Here is a 19555-nt window from a genome sequence, read left to right on the forward strand (position 1 = left end):
ACACAGCTGGGACAGACACAGCAGGGACAGACACAGAGGGGACAGACACAGCAGGGACAGACACAGCAGGGACAGACACAGCAGGGACAGACACAGCAGGGACAGACACAGCGAGGACAGACACAGCAGGGACAGACACAGCAGGGACAGACACAGCGAGGACAGACACAGCAGGGACAGACACAGCAGGGACAGACACAGCTGGGACAGACAGAGCGGGGACAGACACAGCAGGGACAGACACAGAGGGGACAGACAGCAGGGACAGACAGCAGGGACAGACACAGCGGGGACAGACAGAGCGGGGACAGACACAGCAGGGACAGACACAGCGGGGACAGACAGAGCGGGGACAGACACAGCAGGGACAGACACAGCGGGGACAGACAGAGCGGGGACAGACACAGCAGGGACAGACACAGAGGGGACAGACAGCAGGGACAGACAGCAGGGACAGACACAGCGGGGACAGACACAGCAGGGACAGACACAGTGGGGACAGACACAGCGGGGACAGACACAGCGGGGACAGACACAGCGGGGACAGACACAGCAGGGACAGACACAGTGGGGACAGACACAGCGGGGACAAACACAGCTGGGACAGACACAGCCGGGACAGACACAGCCGTGACAGACACAGCGGGGACAGACACAGCAGGGACAGACACAGCGGGGACAGACACAGCGGGGACAGACACAGCGGGGACAGACACAGCAGGGGACAGACACAGCGGGGACAGACACAGCGGGGACAGACACAGCGGGGACAGACACAGCGGGGACAGACACTGCAGGGACAGACACAGCGGGGACAGACACAGCAGGGGACAGACACAGCAGGGACAGACACAGCGGGGACAGACACAGCGGGGACAGACACAGCAGGGACAGACACAGCGGGGATAGACACAGCGGGGACAGACACAGAGGGGACAGACACAGCGGGGACAGACACAGAGGGGACAGACACAGCGGGGACAGACACAGAGGGGACAGACACAGCAGGGACAGACACAGCAGGGACAGACACAGCAGGGACAGACACAGCGGGGACAGACACAGCAGGGACAGACACAGCAGGGACAGACACAGCGGGGACAGACACAGCGGGGACAGACACAGCGGGGACAGACATCATTCCCATAACTTGCTGGCTTCCAGTAAATTGGAAGAAAACAGGAGGAGACAGCCGGTTTGTATTTATTGTTTTATAAAGACTTGGCCCAATTAAAACTGCGTGCCAGTGACGCCCGCTTGTAATTAATTGAATACGCAGCCTGCGAGACAAAGACGGCCACGAGGAAGGTGTCGGCGGTGGGAAAAAGCCAAACTCTCTGACCCTCAGCCCACTTCTTTTTCCTTTTCCTTTTTTTTCCCCACGCGGTGTATAGAACCCTCGCATCGTCTCTGCAGTTTGTTTTATTTATTTGAAGTTAGCGGCTTAATGAGATCCCAGTGGTCCGACCATAACCACGGCGAGGAAACGGGAGGGAGACCATGTCAGTAAAAAGCGGGGAGGGAGAGACATGACACCGGAGACGGGGAGGATGGCGAAGGATCAAAATAAAAAAGCGGGGATTTGTTTGTGCAACCGCTGCACACAAAAGGGTGAACAGTGTGTGTTTCCTGGGCGGTTATCCTTTCTGATATTATTTACCACCATAGGTGGGATGGACTTGAAATTTCTCACACAACTCCAGGAAACGTCTAGTGTAACTTTAGCGTGTTTAAGTACAAGTTAAGTTAAAGTACCAATGATTGTCACACACACACACGAAGTGTGGCAACATTTTTCTCTGCTTTTAAACCCCTGGAAGGTGAGGGGAGCCGTGAGCAGCAGCGGTGGCCGCGCCCGGGGAATCATTTTTGGTGATTTAACCCCCCAATTCCAACCCCTTGATGCTGAGTGCCTAGCAGGGAGGTAACGGCTCCCATTTTTATAGTACACGTCTTTAGGGTGCTTACAAATGTGTGTCAAATTTTGACAAGATCTCCGTATTTTCCGGACTATAAGGCGCATTTAAAATCCTCATTTTCTCAAAAACTCAACAGTGCGCCTTATAACCCGGTGCACCTAATGTACGGAATAATTCTGGTTGTGCTTACCGACCTCGAAGCTATTTTATTTGGTACGTGGTGTAATGATAAGTGTGACCAGTAGATGGCAGTCACACATAAGATATACGTGTAGACTGCAATATGATGGCAGTCGCACATAAGAGATACGTGTAGACTGCAATATGATGGCAGTCACACATACGATATACGTGTAGACTGCAATATGATGGCAGTCACACATAAGAGATACGTGTTGACTGCAATATGACGGCAGTCACACATAAGAGATACGTGTAGACTGCAATATGATGGCAGTCACACATAAGAGATACGTGTAGACTGCAATACGATGGCAATCACACATAAAACATACATGTAGATTGCAATATGATGGCAGTCACACATAAGAGATACATGTAGACTGCAATATGATGGCAGTCACACATAAGAGATACGTGTAGACTGCAATATGATGGCAGTCACACATAAGAGATATTTGTAGACTGCAATATGATGGCAGTCACACATAAAACATACGTGTAGACTGCAATATGATGGCAGTCACACATAAGAGATACATGTAGACTGCAATATGATGGCAGTCACACATAAGAGATACGTGTAGACTGCAATATGACGGCAGTCACACATAAGAGATACGTGTAGGCTGCAATATGGCGGCAGTCACACATAAGAGATACGTGTAGACTGCAATATGATGGCAGTCACACATAAGAGATACGTGTAGACTGCAATATGATGGCAGTCACACATAAGAGATACGTGTAGACTGCAATATGATGGCAGTCACACATAAGAGATACGTGTAGACTGCAATATGATGGCAGTCACACATAAGAGATACATGTAGACTGCAATATGATGGCAGTCACACATAAGAGATACGTGTAGACTGCAATATGATGGCAGTCACACATAAGAGATACGTGTAGACTGCAATATGATGGCAGTCACACATAAGAGATACGTGTTGACTGGAATATGATGGCAATCACACATAAGACATATGTGTAGACTGCAACATGATGGCAGTCACACATAAGAGATACGTGTAGACTGCAATACGATGGCAGTCACACATAAGAGATACATGTAGACTGCAATATGATGGCAATCACACATAAAACATACATGTAGACTGCAATATGATGGCAGTCACACATAAGAGATACGTGCAGACTGCAATTTGATGGCAGTCACACATACGATATATGTGTAGACTGCAATATGATGGCAGTCACACATAAGAGATACGTGTAGACTGCAATATGATGGCAGTCACACATAAGAGATACATGTAGACTGCAATATGATGGCAGTCACACATAAGAGATATGGGTAGACTGCAATATGATGGCAGTCACACATAAAACATACGTGTAGATTGCAATATGATGGCAGTCACACATAAGAGATACGTGTAGGCTGCAATATGACGGCAGTCACACATAAGAGATACGTGTAGACTGCAATATGATGGCAGTCACACATAAGAGATATGTGTAGACTGCAATATGATGGCAGTCACACATACGATATATGTGTAGACTGCAATATGATGGCAGTCACACATACGATATACGTGTAGACTGCAATATGATGGCAGTCACACATAAGAGATACGTGTAGACTGCAATATGATGGCAGTCACACATAAGAGATACGTGTAGACTGCAATATGATGGCAGTCACACATAAGAGATACGTGTAGACTGCAATATGATGGCAGTCACACATAAGAGATACGTGTAGACTGCAATATGATGGCAGTCACACATAAGAGATACGTGTAAACTGCAATATGATGGCAGTCACACATAAGAGATACGTGTAGACTGCAATATGATGGCAGTCACAAGTACAAGGGTACAGTGTCCAGGCGTCTCTCCTCAAATTGAGCCAAATTGAATTCTGTCTCTGTTTAATTCTTTGCTTCTTGTCTTGTTTAATAGATGTCATCAGTGTTTGAACCTGACACCCTGACTTAGGCGGACATTTTTTTTTGTGATAAGATGAGTTTGGTCTATATAGAGAGATTGTCGACATAAACGGCACAACCAAAGAGAGTTCCAGTGCATCCAACAGAAAAATGATATTGTGGTTTCCCAGCCCAGAAAAAAAATAAGAGTCCTCATGTGGCGCTCAACAGTTGCATCCCTCGCGAAGGACCAGATTGCACAGCTCCAGTTCGGCCCGAGACCGATTGGCCACCGCGCCGCGCCGGCAGCGGGCCAGCCCTTTGTGCCCAGCAAAGGAATGGAAAACAGATGCCACATAAAATGCTCTGGCTGTGTGTTGATTCACTCGCTCCATTTCCTCTCTTTGAACAATGCCTAAATATTCTGGCTGGATCCAAATTGCTATGCGAAAATAAACAGTCGCAAAATATTAATCCATCAATGGCAGGCAAATGTTTAAAAAAGACACACCATTGTCTTGTTGGAATGCATTTTGATTTTAGAAGCCCTTGTCAGGTTAGCACAATAAGAGCCTTTGTCTATAACTAGAATATTCTGCAAAAGTTATTCAATTTTTAGAACTTGAGTCATTGGCGTTGTTAGGCCTATTTTAGGGGGGCTCAAGCCCCCCTAAAATGTTCTTAAGCCCCCCTAAATAATTTGGTGTTAAAAAAATAAAAAATAAAAAAAATATATATATTTTTTTTTACAAATACATGCCGACATATTCCTTATAAAGTGGCCCGAATATGAGGTTAAATAAATAATCATATAACCTGTCATTATTCAGTCAGTTTCCCCTCACTTCATAGCGTAAGGTAGAGAGCCCCTTTAGTGCGTCGGTATCCAATCCATTCCACTTGTTCATATAGAAAATACCCACATCACTCAAAATCCAGTCCGCATTTTCTCTGCGACCTTGCTTGCGGTCCTGCAGGTGTACGAAGCACATTAGCACACAGCACTGCAGAACAAGAACCTTGTGTCTGCAATTGTAAATCATTTAGTTTTCAAGTTTTGTGTTTCTTGTAGAATCTATATAAAGTAATATACATTAGCCTATTGTTAAAATAATGAAAACAACATCATTAAATATATTTGTTTTATTGTATAGTTACATTAATAGCTGTTGTATTGTTATAGGATGGCTTGTTAAACATTTCATAGGATTTTCAGAGGGTGAAAAAACCAAGACATTTAATACAAAATGTAAAATGAATAAATACATAAAAAGAAAAAGAAGAAAAAAAGGTTAAAAACGATTTCATTTCGCCCCGTGCATTTTTTTTACCGTCCCCGGGACGACGGGACTACGTTACTCTCAAGCCCTGGAATTTACATTATATTGTTTGCATTATTTGTTTGAGCATTGCACTTTGAAGATGGTCCCTCAGCTCTTTGACAACTTTGGCTCTTTTTCAGATCAGCAGACTAAGTCTTGGTTATTTACAGTATATATAAATGTTTCTCATTTCTATTCAGACTTCCATATATATTTAATTTCCTTAACGGCTTGCCATAATAATATATATATATAAATGTATTATATACAAGCCAAATTATCCCGATCCAGATATTACTTTAATTCAAGTAATTAAGTAATATTTCCAGGGCTTGAATTTACAACCATTTTAGTCACATATGTGCCCAAAATGTAATCTGTGCAACTTCAAAATATTTGGGAACAAACAATTATTGTATCGTGAGCTAAAGTGGTGGCATTAGCCTCTATGTTGTGAATGGATAGCATAGAGGCTAATGCCACCACTTTCATTGTGTTTCAGTGTATCTTGAAGGATCATGCAAGTCATTGTTTCTTGTTGATGCTGTAAACAAAATGTCACTGTGCAAGTAATTGTTTCTTGTTGATGCTGTAAACAAAATGTCACTGTGCAAGTAATTGTTTCTTGTTGATGCTGTAAACAAAATGTCACTGTGCAAGTAATTGTTTCTTGTTGATGCTGTAAACAAAATGTCACTGTGCAAGTAATTGTTTCTTCTTGATGCTGTAAACAAAATGTCACTGTGCAAGTAATTGTTTCTTGTTGATGCTGTAAACAAAATGTCACTGTGCAAACCCCATGTTTCTTGTTGTACTGAACACACATTGAAAATAAACCCACTGAAATAATAATAATAACAATGATTAATTTCCAAGTCTTTTTAGCTGTTTGTGAAGTTTTGTGCTCGTGCGCTACGTTCGCTAGCATCCTGTGCATCTCCTGGGGGCTAAGCCCCCCCCCCCCCCCCCTGTCCTTAAAAGCTAGTGACGCCCCTGCCTTGAGTTGAGACGAGTGGTGGTCAGATGAGGCACCGAACCACTTGAGACAATTGGTTCGAGAATTCCTCAAGACTCCACCTGCTGGTCAAATGTATAACTACAAACATCTTAACCACGTCATTAGTGATGCATTGCCATGTTGTTTCTATTACGGCTCTTGGAATCACAGTAAATGTTTGACAAAATGTTTTTAGGTAGTAAATCAACAAAGTATAATGAAATATGTGTAATACAAAACCCAAAACCAGTGAAAATGTTGCCTTGTGTAAATGGTAAATAAAAGAGAATACAATGATTTGCAAATCCTGTTCAACTTATATTCAATTGAATAGACTGCAAAGACAAGATGTTTCATGTTCGAACTGGTAAACTTTGTTATTTTTTGCAAATATTAGCTCATTTGGAATTTGATGCCTGCAACTCGTTTAAAAAAAAGACTGAGAAAGTTGAGGAATGCTCGTCAAAGACTTATTTGGAACATCCCACAGGTGTACAGGCTAATTGGGAACAGGTGGGTGCCATGATTGGGTATAAAAGCAGCTTCCGTGAAATGCTCGGTCGTTCCCAAACAAGGACGGGGGCGAGGGTCACCACTTTGTCGACAAATGCCTGAGCAAATTGTTTAAGGACAACATTTCTCAACCAGCTATTGCAAGGAATTTAGGGATTTCACCATCTACGCTCCGTAATATCATCAAAAGGTTCAAAGAATCTGGAGAAATCACTGCACGTAAGCGGCAAGGCTGAAAACCAACATCGATTTCCTGTGACCTTCAGTCCCTCAGGCGGTACTGCATCAAAAAGCCACATCAGCGTGTAAAGGATATCACCACATTGGCTCAGGAACACGTCAGAAAACCACTGTCAGTAACTACAGTTGGTCGCTACATCTGTAAGTGCAAGTTAAAACTCTACTATGCAAAGCCAAAGCCATTTATCAACAACACCCAGAAATGCCGCCGGCTTCGCTGGGCCCGAGCTCATCTAAGGATGGACTGATGCCAAGTGGAAAAAGTGTTCCGTGGTCTGACGAGTCCACATTTCAAATTGTTTTTGTGTCCTCCGGAACAAAGAGGAAAAGAACCATCCGGATTGTTATCGGCGCAAAGTGTAAAAGGCAGCATGTGTGATGGTATGGGGGTGTATTAGTGCCCAAGGCATGGGTAACTTACACATCTGTGAAGGCACCATTAATGCTGAAAGGTACATACAGCTTTTGGAGCAACATATGTTGCCATCCAAGCAACGCTACCATGGACGCCCCTGCCTATTTCAGCAAAACGATGCCAAGCCAGGTGTTACAACAGCGTGGCTTCGTAGTAAAAGAGTGCGGGTACTAGACCGGCCTGCCTGTAGTCCAGACATTGAAAATGTGTGAAGGCTAAAACATGAGAAGGGAGACTGTCGAACAACTTAAGCTGTACATCAAGCAAGAACGGGGAAATTCCACTTCAAAAATGTGTCTCCTCAGTTCCCAAACTTTTACTGAGTGTTGTTAAAAGGAAAGGCCATGTAACACAGTGGCAAAAATGCCTTGCGTGAGAGGAAGAGGGGGAAATGTGTTATTTTTGCAATGCTGTCCACTGAAAATAATGGAAAGCGCCACTCTACACAGCAACTGAGACTGTGGTCAAAGTTGGAATTGCCACAAAACACATTGTAATACTCCACTACCACATTTAACACTCTAGCACCACTCTAGTGCACTCCCCAGCTAGCGTAACACCCTCCCCCCTCCACATCCCACCTCCCCGGATTGTAAATAACCAAATGTAAATAATCAAATGTATATACTTGTTGTTATGCTTTCTGACTTCACTATGTTCTCTGTTCTAAGTCAGACCTACACTGTTTCAATGTCCATTTCTCTGATGATGCAATTGTTGATGACTGAAGTGCTGATAGCAACCAAACCTCCCCCCCTTCCTCCCCCCTTCACATCCCACACCCCGGATTGTAAATAATGTAAATAATTCAATGTATATACTCTGATGATTAAAGGCCTACTGAAAGCCACTACTAGCGACCACGCAGTCTGATAGTTTATATATCAATGATGTAATCTTAACATTGCAACACATGCCAATACGGCGGGGTAACTTATAAAGTGACATTTTCAATTTCCCGCCACACTTCCGGATGAAAACGTCTATGTTTAATGACGTATGCGCGTGACGTAGGCAGTGAAACGGAAGTTATGGTACCCCGTAGAATCCTATACAAAAAGCTCTGTTTTCATTTCATAATTCCACAGTATTCTGGACATCTTTTGCAATTTGTTTAATGAACAATGAAGGCTGCAAAGAAGACAGTTGTAGGTGGGATCGGTGTATTAGCAGCGGACTACAGCAACACAACCAGGAGGACTTTGTTGGAGAGCAGACGCGCTAGCCGCCGACCTCACCTTGACTTCCTACGTCTCCGGGCCGTCAAACGCATCGGGTGAAGTCCTTCGTCCTTCCGCCGATCGCTGGAACGCAGGTGAGCACGGGTGTTGATGAGCAGATGCGGGCTGGCTGGCGTAGGTGGAGAGCTAATGTTTTTAGCATAGCTCTGTGAGGTCCCGTTGCTAAGTTAGCTTCAATGGCGTCGTTAGCAACAGCATTGTTTATCTTCGCCAAGCTGGAAAGCATTAACCGTGTATTTACATGTCCACGGTTTAATAGTATTGTTGATTTTCTGTCTATCCTTCCAGTCAGGGGTTTATTTATTTTGGCGATGCTATCACGTTAGCTCCGTAGCTAAAGAGCTTCACCGATGTATTGCCGTGGAGATAAAAGTCACTGTGAATGTCCACTTCGCGTTCTCGACTCTCATTTTCAAGAGGATGTAGTATCCGAGGTGGTTTAAAACAGTGGTCCCCAACCTTTTTGTAGCTGCGGACCGATCAACGCTTGAAAATGTGTCCTACGGACCGGTGAGGGGGGAGGGGGGGTGCATTTAAAAAAAAAAAAAATGTTTGTTTTTTTTTCCATAAAGAAATACAATCATGTGGGCTTATAGACTGTATACCTGCAGACTGTATTGATCTATATTGATATATAATGTATATATTGTGTTTTTTATGTTGATTTAATACAAAAAAATACAAAAAATAAAAAATAAAATAAAAAAAATAAAAAATTTAATTTCTGTTGCGGCCCGGTACCAATCGGTCCGCGGACCGGTACAGGGCCGTGGCCCGGTGGTTGGGCACCACAGGTTTAAAATACAAATCCGTGATCCACAATAGAAAAAGGAGAAAGTGTGGAATCCAATGAGCCAGCTTGTACCTAAGTTACAGTCAGAGCGAAAAAAAGATACGTCCTGCACTGCACTCTAGTCCTTCACTCTCACGTTCCTCATCCACGAATCTTTCATCCTCGCTCAAATTAATGGGGTAATCGTCGCTTTCTCGGTCCAAATCTCTCTTGCTGCATTGAAAACAACGGGAAAATGTGACGTCACGCTACTTCCGGTAGGGGCAAGCCTTTTTTTTTTTTATCAGATACCAAAAGTTGCGATCTTTATCGTCGTTGTTCTATACTAAATCCTTTCAGCAAAAATATGGCAATATCGCGAAATGATCAAGTACGACACATAGAATGGATCTGCTATCCCCGTTTAAATACAAAAAAATCATTTCAGTAGGCTTTTAAACAAGTTGAACAACTTATTGGGGTGTTACCATTTAGTGGTCAATTGTACGTAATATGTACTGTACTGTGCAACCTACTAATACAAGTTTCATTCAAACAATCAATCCCCCAATTCGTCACATTTCAGCTGTCTGGTATGGGACCACATGAGTTCCCTGACTACTATAGTCCTCAATGTGGGGTTTTTTTCCTTTGATAATTGATGAAATGACATGGTGTCGGCTGTTAAAGTGACGGAAGCACTCTGCTACTTGGCAACCTCGTACGGCCTGATTAACAACAGAGAGTCGATGTTGGATTGAGAAAGTCTCCCGTCTCACTCCCTGTTGCACTTCATGGTGTCGCAGCGGAATTTAACACCTTTCCTTTGTCCGCAGAGAATCATTATCACATCCGAACATCCTATCTTTTCCACTTGATAGCGTTAATTCTGTTTCGCTCCCTGGAGAACATTTTGACCAAAAGGTTTGTCGCTGTCTTTCTGTGCTACGCTGCAAAAACTGGAATCTAAGTAAGATGAAATATCTCAAATAAGGCTGATATTTGCTTATTTTCTGTCTGATAAGATAATTCTTCTCATTAAGCAGATTTTATGTTAGAGTGTTTTACTTGTTTTAAGTGTTTTGCTCCTAAATGATGTCAGTAAGATATTACAGCTTGTTGCTGAGATTTCATGAGCTATATTGAGTAAAACATGCTTGAAACTAGAATATCAACTGTTGCAAAGCTGTGTCATCAACACTCACAAGTAGAAAACTACTTTTTTTTTAAGTAATTAATTCTTATTTCAAGCATGAAAAAAGAAAATCATGATGTATGCATATCATTATGTCAAGATAATGGCACTAGCATTTACTTCATTTAAGAATATTTTTCAACATATTGAGCAAAAAGGTCAAAAAAAAAATTTTCTACCAAGAAAAGTGCACTTGTTATTAGTGAGAATATACTTATTTTAAGCTATTTTTAGGTTCATTGAGGTTAGCTAATTTTACTTGTTTGGGAAAGTCTTGACAAGCCGACATTTCTTGTTCTATTAGCAGATAATTTTGCTTAGTTCAAATAAAATACCTCAAATTTTTGTATTTTTGTTCTTGTTTTCGAATACTGACTTTTTGCAGTGTAGGGACTGAAAGTACTGACAGCCTACAGAACTAGGCCAGACACTACAAAGTTCTACAGGAGCTTACCCTATTTTTCGGACTATAAGTCGCACCGGAGTATAAGTCGCACCGGAGTATAAGTCGCACCGGAGTATAAGTCGCACCGGTCGAAAATGCACAATAAAGAAGGAAAAAAACATATATAAGTCGCACTGGAGTATAAGTCGCACCGGTCCAAAATGCATAATAAAGAAGGAAAAAAACATATATAAGTCGCTCCGGAGTATAAGTCGCACCGGTCGAAAATGCATAATAAAGAAGGAAAAAAACATATATAAGTCGCTCCGGAGTATAAGTCGCACCGACCGAAAATGCACAATAAAGAAGGAAAAAAACATATATAAGTCGCACTGGAGTATAAGTCGCACCGGTCGAAAATGCATAATAAATAAGGAAAAAAATATATGTAAGTCGCTCCGGAGTATAAGTCGCACCGGTCCAAAATGCATAATAAAGAAGGAAAAAAACATATATAAGTCGCTCCGGAGTATAAGTTGCACCGGTCGAAAATGCACAATAAAGTAGGAAAAAAACATATATAAGTCGCACTGGAGTATAAGTCGCACCGGTCCAAAATGCATAATAAAAAAGGAAAAAAACATATATAAGTCACACTAGAGTATAAGTCGCACTGGAGTATAAGTCGCACCGGTCCAAAATGCATAATAAAGAAGGAAAAAAACATATATAAGTTGCTCCGGAGTATAAGTCGCACCGGTCGAAAATGCATAATAAAGAAGGAAAAAAACATATATAAGTCGCTCCGGAGTATAAGTCGCACCGGCCGAAAATGCACAATAAAGAAGGAAAAAAACATATATAAGTCGCACTGGAGTATAAGTCGCACCGGCCGAAAATGCATAATAAATAAGGAAAAAAATATATGTAAGTCGCTCCGGAGTATAAGTCGCACCGGTCCAAAATGCATAATAAAGAAGGAAAAAAACATATATAAGTCGCTCCGGAGTATAAGTTGCACCGGTCGAAAATGCACAATAAAGTAGGAAAAAAACATATATAAGTCGCACTGGAGTATAAGTCGCACCGGTCGAAAATGCATAATAAATAAGGAAAAAAATATATGTAAGTCGCTCCGGAGTATAAGTCGCACCGGTCCAAAATGCATAATAAAGAAGTAAAAAAATATATGTAAGTGAAGAAAATTGCGATCTAATTAAAAAACCAAACCCCAAAACTCAAAATTGCGCTCTAGCGCCCCCTAGGAATACAACACAGACAAAACTGCTCCTAGGAAGAAAACACAGACACAACTGCCCGTAACTTCCAGTAGGAATGTCGTAGAGACATGAAACAAAAACCTTTATGTAGGTCTCACTTAGACCTAGATTTCATTCACTGACAACCCCCAGCAAAAATCTACAGGAAGTTTGTAATTCCCCCTTCAAAACAAACGTTTTGTAAAAACAGTCACCTTTGCCTCTTTGAGCTGTAATTTGACCCCTTTAACATGCTTCAAAACTCACCAAACTGGACACACACATCAGGACTGGCGAAAAGAAAACACAGACAAAACTGCCTGTAACTCCCACTACGAATGTCGGAGAGACATGAAACAAAAACCTCTATGTAGGTCTCACTTAGACCTAGATTTCATACACTGACATCCCCTAGCAAAAATCAACAGGAAGTTTGCAATTCCCCCTTCAAAACAAAAGTTTTGTAAAAACAGTCACCTTTGCCTCTTTGAGCTGTAATTTGACCCCCTTAACTTGCTTCAAAACTCACTGTAGAGGCAGGGATTTGTTTCTACTTGTCACCTGGGATAGTGGGTGTGGCTACATGTGTGTGTGGGTGTGTGGGCGGAGTGTATGTGGGGCTGATTGCTGAATATATAACACCTGCACCTCTCTGTGAATTGTTTGGCTTGTATGGAGAGAGTGTGAACCTGGGTGCCGTTGCTTCTGTTGACCGCAAAGGGATCGCAAAGAGAACGCAAAAGGACCCTAATAGGACAGCAAAAGGACCACAAAGGGACAACAAACCATCTGAATGTAATGTATTGTATTTTTACTCAAAGGGAAAATAAATCACCCTCAAAACAGCAGTAATGACCTCATGTTGCATCCTTGGACCCAGCGTGTCAGACAGAACCCAGCTTTCCACTCTCAATGACTAATTACTTTCTGATAGTCACACTACACTCACCAAACTGGACACACACATCAGGACTGGCGAAAATTGCGATCTAATAAAAAAACTAAACCGCAAAACTCAAAATTGCGCTCCTAGGAAGAAAACACAGACACAACTGCCTGTAACTTCCTGTAGGAATGTCGTAGAGACATGAAACAAAAACCTTTATGTAGGTCTCACTTAGACCTAGATTTCATTCACTGACAACCCTCAGCAAAAATCTACAGGAAGTTTGTAATTCCCCCTTCAAAACAAAAGTTGAGTAGAAACAGTCACCTTTTTTCAAACATTATCTCCTCTGAGCGCGTTTGTCGTGTCGGCTTCAAATTAGCACAGGAGAGAGATTGAACCCTTCTGATTAAAATTGATGAAAGAGTTTTAATTACTGCTCCGGTTTGGATTTTATGAGCCCTCAAAGTCGGTCCCGTCCATCGCTGCTTGCAGCTTTAATTTGACTTGTTTTGGAAAGTCTTGACGAGCCGAATTTTCTTGTTCTATTGGCAGATCATTTTGCTTAGTTCAAGTAAAATACCCCTCATTTTTGTATTTTTTTTCTTGTTTTTGAACACTGACTTTTTGCAGTGTACCTTGCTGGTTTTAGGGCCCGCATGGCCCTGTACAAAGGACTCCCACAGGGAGTCCTTTGTACAGGGACAGAGGACTCTATTGAATTTGTAAGGTTTTATTATTATTCTTTATTATTTTTCCGCAGCTTTGCGCACTACTTTGCCCCCCTTAACATGCTTCAAAACTCACCAAATTTTACACACACATCAAAAAACGTGTACACAACACTTTAGTCAAAAACCCAAACCCCAAAAATCAAAATTGCGCAAAAACAAAAACAAACTGCCTGTAACTCCCACTAGGAAGGTCATAGAGACATGAAACAAAAACCTCTATGTAGGTCTGACTTAGACCTACATTTCATAATTTGACATCCTCGGGCAAAAACCAACAGGAAGTTGGCAATTTCCCCTTCAAGACAAAAAATGACTAAAAACACTCATTTTTGCCTCTTTGAGCTGTAATTGTTTTTGTTTTTGGATTTGGCAGCGATAAAAAAAGGACCGGCGGAGGCGTTGCAAAGTTAAAAATGTGCGACAAATGGAGGCGAGCCGAGGAGATGAGGGCAGAGGAAAATGCACAGTTGAAGTGTTTGGAAGAGCACAATCAGCATTTATGCAAACACACATTTAAAAAGAAAACTATACACAGTAATGTATGCGGTGTGTTTTGGTGTATGACCAATATCATCCATATCAGGATGTCACACTGGGCAAAGTCTTTTAGTCTTAAAAAAAAAAAAAAGTGACCGCCCCGTAGTGCTGTGAGGCTATTACATGGTCTAACAGAGCTAGACTAATAACATGGACAGACTGAGTCAACCTTCCAACTTATTTCCCAGATCATCACGTGTTGGATAGAAGACCCTTTTTTTTATGAGCATATCATACGCTTCATACCTCTCAGCCATGATTGTCCAAACACACATTCTCTATGACAGGCGTGACCGTGTATGACATTTGTGGCGCCCCCTACTGTTTGTGCTCGGGATATTGTGGAAGATACAGTGGGACCTCTTTTTGTATGATTCCATATATCGACACATTTCTACCACGGTTTTTAAATACAGTGATTCTAGACATGCTGTCACTGTAGATTCTTAATACTTTGTATTTTGGGCCTTTTTCTAGTTTTGTTAGCTTAATATGAGTCAAAAGGAAGCAACGGACAACAAACTGTGAGTGCACCACAGGGCTAGTGACAGTGGGTGTGCGTTTGTGGGCGTATTATTGTATTTTACCATTCTTGAGACATGAAGAAGGAAAAGTATCTTCCATATGAGGAGGTGTGAACAAGTGATGACATAAATCAATAACATTGCATCTAATAGACGATGTCTCATTTGCACCCCTGCTGGTGACATCTATCAAAATGAGAGTGGTCCCAAAAAAGGAGGAATTTTTTTCAAATTGACTGTGTGTCGCTTTTAAAAGTGCTCCCCCTCTGGTCAACATATGAAATAACAAGAATGTGTAATAATTTGACGTGCTTCACCTCTGGTCAACATATGAAATAACAACTGTGTGTAAAAATGTGAAGTGCTCCCCCTCTGGTCAACATATGAAATAACAAGTGTGTGTAAAAATGTGAAGTGCTCCCCCTCTGGTCAACATATGAAATAACAAGTGTGTGTAAGAAATTGACGTGCTCCACCGCTGGTCAACATATGAAATAACAAGTGTGTGTAAAGAGTTGAAGTGCTCCCCCTCTGGTCAACATATGAAATAACACGTGTGTGTGTGTAAGAAATTGAAATGCGTCTCGTTTGGCCTTTTCAAAAATAATAATAAAATATGTATATAGAGACATACTGTAATAACTTGAAGTTAATGATGAAGATTAAAATACCGATTACAAACAAAAATTTAAACAAAAAAAAATGTACCAAAAGTTAACCTTTTTTTTAATTTGCATAGTATGTATATATTATTAATGTTGTAAATACAAATCGTTATATATCTAGAAAGGCTGGTCCTAAAGTGGGAGGCATTTTTCAAAGGTCTCAAGAAGGTAGAAATACAAGAATGTGTGTGTGTGTGTGTGTGTGTGTGTGTGTGTGTGTGTGTGTGTGTGTGTGTGTGTGTGTGTGTGTTCTTTTTTCTACCATTCTTGAGACATGAAGAAGGGAAAAGTATCTTCCATATGAGGAGGTGTGAACAAGTGATGACATAAATCAATAACATTGCATCTAATAGACGATGTCTCATTTGCACCCCTGCTGGTGACATCTATCAAAATGAGGGTGGTCCCAAAAAAGGAGGAATTTTTTTCAAATTGACTGTGTGTCGCTTTTAAAAGTGCTCCCCCTCTGGTCAACATATGAAATAACAAGTATGTGTAATAATTTGACGTGCTTCACCTCTGGTCAACATATGAAATAACAACTGTGTGTAAAAATGTGAAGTGCTCCCCCTCTGGTCAACATATGAAATAACAAGTGTGTGTAAAAATGTGAAGTGCTCCCCCTCTGGTCAACATATGAAATAACAAGTGTGTGTAAGAAATTGACGTGCTCCACCGCTGGTCAACATATGAAATAACAAGTGTGTGTAAAGAGTTGAAGTGCTCCCCCTCTGGTCAACATATGAAATAACAAGTGTGTGTGTGTGTGTGTGTGTGTGTGTGTGTGTGTGTGTGTGTGTGTGTGTGTGTGTGTGTGTGTGTGTGTAAAAAATTGAAATGCGTCTCGTTTGGCCTTTTAAAAAATAATAATAAAATATGTATATAGAGACATACTGTAATAACTTGAAGTTAATAATGAAGATTAAAATACCGATTACAAACAAAAATTTAAACAAAAAAAAAAATGTACCAAAAGTTAACCTTTTTTTAAATTTGCATAGTATGTATATATTATTAATGTTGTAAATACACATCTTTATGTATCTAGAAAGGCTGGTCCTAAAGAGGGAGGCATTTTTCTCAGGTCTCAAGAAGGTAGAAATACAAGAATGTGTGTGTGTGTGTGTGTGTGTGTGTGTGTGTGTGTGTGTGTGTGTGTGTGTGTGTGTGTGTGTGTGTGTGTGTGTGTGTGTGTGTGTGTGTGTGTGTGTGTGTGTGTGTGTGTGTGTGTGTGTGTGTGTGTGTGTGTGTGTGTGTGTGTGTGTGTGTGTGTGTGTGTGTGCGTGTGTGTGTGTGTGTTCTTGTATTTCTACCATTCTTGAGACATGAAGAAGGAAAAGTATCTTCCATATGAGGAGGTGTGAACAAGTGATGACATAAATCAATAACATTGCATCTAATAGACAATGTCTCATTTGCACCCCTGCTGGTGACATCTATCAAAATGAGGGTGGTCCCAAAAAAGGAGGAATTTTTTTCAAATTGACTGTGTGTCGCTTTTAAAAGTGCTCCCCCTCTGGTCAACATATGAAATAACAAGTGTGTATAATAATTTGACGTGCTTCACCTCTGGTCAACATATGAAATAACAAGTATGTGTAAAAATGTGAAGTGCTCCCCCTCTGGTCAACATATGAAATAACAAGTGTGTGTAAGAAATTGACGTGCTCCACCGCTGGTCAACATATGAAATAACAAGTGTGTGTAAAGAGTTGAAGTGCTCCCCCTCTGGTCAACATATGAAATAACAAGTGTGTGTGTGTAAAAAATTGAAATGCGTCTCGTTTGGCCTTTTCAAAAATAATAATAAAATATGTATATAGAGACATACTGTAATAACTTGAAGTTAATAATGAAGATTAAAATACCGATTACAAACAAAAATTTAAACAAAAAAAAAAATGTACCAAAAGTTAACCTTTTTTATATTTGCATAGTATGTATGTATTATTAATGTTGTAAATACACATCTTTATGTATCTAGAAAGGCTGGTCTGAAGGGGGAGGCATTTTTCTCAGGTCTCAAGAAGGTAGAAAATACAAACCACGTTTCCATATGAGTTGGGAAATGGTGTTAGATGTAAATATAAACGGAATACAATGATTTGCAAATCCTTTTCAAGCCATATTCAGTTGAATATGCTACAAAGACAACATATTTGATGTTCAAACTCATAAACTTTATTTTTTATTTTTTGCAAATAATAATTAACTTAGAATTTCATGGCTGCAACACGTGCCAAAGTAGTTGGGAAAGGGCATGTTCACCACTGTGTTACATGGCCTTTCCTTTTAACAACACTCAGTAAAGGTTTGGGAACTGAGGAGACACATTTTTGAAGTGGAATTCTTTCCCATTCTTGCTTGATGTACAGCTTAAGTTGTTCAACAGTCTCCCTTCTGCTATTTTAGGCTTCATAATGCCAAACACATTTTCAATGTCTGGACTACAGGCAGGCCAGTCTAGTACCCGCACTCTTTTACTATGAAGCCACGTTGATGTAACACGTGGCTTGGCATTGTCTTGCTGAAATAAGCAGGGGCGTCCATGGTAACGTTGCTTGGATGGCAACATATGTTGCTCCAAAAGCTGTATGTACCTTTCAGCATTAATGTTGCCTTCACAGATGTGTAAGTTACCCATGTCTTGGGCACTAATACACCCCCATACCATCACACATGCTGCCTTTTACAATTTGCGCCTAGAACAATCCGGATGGTTCTTTTCCTCTTTGGTCCGGAGGACACGACGTCCACAGTTTCCAAAAACAATTTGAAATGTGGACTCGTCAGACCACAGAACACTTTTCCACTTTGTATCAGTCCATCTTAGATGAGCTCAGGCCCAGCGAAGCCGACGGCATTTCTGGGTGTTGTTGATAAACGGTTTTCGCCTTGCATAGGAGAGTTTTAACTTGCACTTACAGATGTAGCGACCAACTGTAGTTACTGACAGTGGGTTTCTGAAGTGTTCCTGAGTCCATGTGGTGATATCCTTTACACACTGATGTGGCTTGTTGATGCAGTACAGCCTGAGGGATGGAAGGTCACGGGCTTAGCTGCTTACGTGCAGTGATTTCTCCAGGTTCTCTGAACCTTTTGATGATATTACGGAGCGTAGATGGTGAAATCCCTAAATTCCTTGCAATAGCTGGTTGAGAAATGTTTTTCTTAAACTGTTCAACAATTTGCTCAGGCATTTGTTGACAAAGTGGTGACCCTCGCCCCATCCTTGTTTGTGAATGACTGAGCATTTCATGGAATCTACTTTTATACCCAATCATGGCACCCACCCGTTCCCAATTTGCCTGTTCACCTGTGGGATGTTCCAAATAAGTGTTTGATGAGCATTCCTCAACTTTATCAGTATTTATTGCCACCTTTCCCAACTTCTTTGTCACGTGTTGCTGCCATCAAATTCTAAAGTTAATGATTATTTGCAAAAAAAAAAATTTGTATCAGTTTGAACATCAAATATGTTGTCTTTGTAGCATATTCAACTGAATATGGCTTGAAAATTATTTGCAAATCATTGTATTCCGTTTATATTTACATCTAACACAATTTCCCAACTCATATGGAAACGCCCCTGCTTATTTCAGCAAGACAATGCCAAGCCATGTGTTACATCAACGTGGCTTCATAGTAAAAGAGTGTGGGTACTAGACTGGCCTGCCTGTAGTCCAGACATTGAAAATGTGTGGCGCATTATGAAGCCTAAAATAGCACAAGGGAGACCCCCGGACTGTTGAACAACTTAAAGGCCTACTGAAATGATTTTTTTTTTATTTAAACGGGAATAGCAGATCCATTCTATGTGTCATACTTGATCATTTCGCGATATTGCCATATTTTTGCTGAAAGGATTTA

General features: G+C 41.2%; 1 protein-coding gene across 1 annotated transcript in view; it reads left to right on the forward strand.

Annotated features, from left to right (window-relative positions):
* LOC133651771 (adhesion G protein-coupled receptor L1-like) overlaps positions 1–19555 on the forward strand; it is a 1026396-nt gene that overhangs the window by 868297 nt on the left and 138544 nt on the right. The window lies entirely within an intron of this gene.

Source organism: Entelurus aequoreus, linkage group LG06, assembly GCF_033978785.1.
Source record: "Entelurus aequoreus isolate RoL-2023_Sb linkage group LG06, RoL_Eaeq_v1.1, whole genome shotgun sequence".
Classification (NCBI taxonomy): domain Eukaryota; kingdom Metazoa; phylum Chordata; class Actinopteri; order Syngnathiformes; family Syngnathidae; genus Entelurus; species Entelurus aequoreus.